Source organism: Formica exsecta, unplaced genomic scaffold (assembly GCF_003651465.1).
Source record: "Formica exsecta isolate Colony F162 unplaced genomic scaffold, ASM365146v1 scaffold574, whole genome shotgun sequence".
In the NCBI taxonomy this organism is placed as follows: Eukaryota; Metazoa; Arthropoda; class Insecta; order Hymenoptera; family Formicidae; genus Formica; species Formica exsecta.
The window spans coordinates 90,561-93,759 of NW_021852999.1; positions in this window are offsets into that span (position 1 = coordinate 90,561).

Sequence of the window (3,199 nt, forward strand, 5' to 3'; positions counted from 1 at the left end):
ACTGCGCTCTCAGTCGCGTTTCGACTCATTATATTGTCGGCTCTCCTTCTCTCAAAGAGGAACTTCGTCGCTTCTGGGAGCTCGAAGAACTCCCACGACAAACTCATCTCACACCGCAAGAACAGCAGTGTGAAGAGCATTCTACACATCGTAAAGTGGAGAGAAATCTATTCTAGGCTCTCATATCTCAATAATTTGCGAATAATACGCTGGATCGGTCGCGGATCGGATACAAATCACGCCGAAATTCATGGATTTGCAGACGCATCTACACATGCATATGCCGCATGTGTTTATATCAAAATCATTTCTTCATCAGGTCAAATCACGACAATCTTGCTCGTCGGTAAATCAAAGGTCGCGCCATAAAAATCTCTGAGTATACCACGACTCGAATTATCCGCTGCATTGTTACTCGCGCGACTTAATGTTTTTTGCATTGCGGGCTCGATTACGCAGGACCCGTGCAAATTTGGGCCTCCGCTGGACGAGGGATTACGTCGCGTAAAGCATACATTGCGCTCTTTATCTGCCTTGCGACAAAAGCAATACATTTGGAGTTAGTAAGCGACTACTCCACTCAAGCTTTCTTAAATGCTTACTCTCGATTTTGCGCTCGCCGCGGTCTATCACAATCAATGTATTCGGACAACGGGACAACATTCGTCGGAGCGGACCGAGAACTGACCGTCGCGTACCGGTCAGCAGTACGAGATCCGAATTTCTTGAACCTGACGGCCTCCGATAAAGTATCGTGGAATTTTATTCCCCCCTCTGCCCCGCACTTCGGCGGATTGTGGGAGGCGGGCGTACGGAGCGTCAAAACACATTTACGCCGAGTGTTAGAGAATCATATGCTAACATTCGAAAAATTCTCGACGTTATTATGCAAAATCGAAGCGTGTCTAAACTCAAGGCCAATTGCGCTTCTCTCCGACACTCTTGAGGACTACGAATGTCTCACTCCCGGTCATTTCTTAATCGGATCAGCGCTTAATGTAAACCCGGAACCATCATTGCTCAATCTCAACGAAAATCGTCTTTCGAGGTGGCAACTAGTCCGACATGTCACTGAACGGTTTTGGAAATTATGGAGTAACGACTATGTAAACACTTTACAACAAAGAGCAAAATGGCGAAAGGTCAAACCACCGATTAAACCCGGGCAATTTCTTCTATTGCGTAATCCGCTGTTACTCCCCTGCAAGTGGGAGTTTGGCCGAGTGACGCGTTGTCACCCCGGCTCCGACGGATTCGCACGGGTCGTCACCGTAAAGACGGCCACGTCCGAATTCAAAAGACCGATTGTCAAACTGTGCGTACTACCGGTCAATAATGAGGCGACGAGCAATTAGACTCCTTCGCCGCGTTGCGTTTCATTACTGTACATTATTAGATTAAGATCAAAATTGTCAAGATGCGAGCGTCATTCCGCCAAGGCGGGCGGCAAATTCAGCGCGTCAAACCACGTCGCGTAACTTGTCGTCTTTTCGGTCGATTTAGTCTGCCTACGACAACGATTCGAGCTGGTCGATAGCAATCGATCATAGTTTAGAATATCATCATTTCTCGTGTAATATTCTTTTGTGTCTTATTCTCGCTCGTGTCGCGTACGCAGTAGGCTTACTCGTCTCAAATCGGTCCGAATTGTCTCGCCATACAATCTTATTCATATTCTCACGGCGGTCAAGTCGATCATATCTCAAACTGTATTATTTATTCAGTTAGTGCTAAGACATCGTGAAAGTTAAGTGTTAAGAGTGTGGAGTCCGAGAGTCGACGCGCGTTAACCGTTCCGCAAATGTCCTCTGCCTCGCGCCAAGCAACACCCGGCGTTCGCGTGCAAGATTTCCGCTCTCGCGAGAGTTTCTAGCAAGAAGCTCTTAATCAAGATTTCCGAACCGCGAAAAAGGGCAAACATCAACAGGACATTTAAAGATCTCCGTCGGAAACGCGGAATACGTGCCGTCGCTCGCTCCTATTATTCAAAATAAAAAAGAACATTTCTTAACCTCTGCACTCAACTCATTTCTCAATCTCCTTATCCTCCAGCGGATCTACGGATTCGCATAACATACCGCTTCTCGCTCATCTCTGAGCGTCTCTCTCAGTTTCGGGCGATCTCGTTGAGATCGACTACCGAACAAAAGGAAAAGAAGAAAAAATATGTGGGACGGTAGAAAAAAAATGCGGTACATACGCGGGTTCAAACCCAAAATAGAGATATTTGAACTTGATGAGTTGAACGCTGAGTCACTACGCCAAGCTCTACATGTTAAAAATTTGTTTGGAAATCGTTTATGTTCATCGCACCCGCTTGGAATTACGATGTTTCGGATTCGTTTGAATTAATAAATATCATCTTTATTATACATACTTTTTAGCGTAGGGCATTTGCGCTTTACTGCGTGTCATAACGTTGTATAATAATAATAAATACGGGTAATAAGCATCGAGATTAGACAGAGATCGAAGAACTAGTGCTATCTTTGTTTCACACCCCCTACCCAACAGCACCACGCTGGGAAACCCGATCGCAACAGGATCGTCCCGATTGCGCACATTACCGATCGAACACGACAATATTAGTCAAAACCACCGCATTAGTCAAAAAAACGGCGGATTAAATTACCTGAGGCGCCATTGCCGACTTTTGACGGCAAATACGAAAATTGGCTATCATTTAAAAACGCGTTCCTTAGCATGATAGGCTCGCAAACAGACTGTATTCCGGCGACCGTGACCCCCACAAACGCTTCGCATCTTTTGTCCGAATGCCGCTGATCTATGTATGTGCAGCTCGATAGATGTGTGTGCGCGTGTGTGTCCATGTCATCGCTTTTCAGGTCAATATTTTCTTTCTATATGACTGTCATGCACGACTTTCTAATCTTATAATGCGACATACTCCCCCCGTTGAGAGGGTAACGATCAACTATTGTATATAAGTATAAAATATTAAACAAAATATAATAACTGACGAACTGCATAGCAACGAGAGAGAGAGTGAAAGAAACGATCTGCCTGATAAAGATTCTGACAGTGAAAAGGAAGACAAAGAAGAAAATGAGGAAGACATTATTAACCTGTAACGGCAGGGCCGTTACTAGATCGTCGCGGACCGACCACCCGTCCGCAGAGAGGCTGGCGCGTGGCGCCATTTTAAGAACCCAAACATAATTTCATGCTCCGGCGTCGT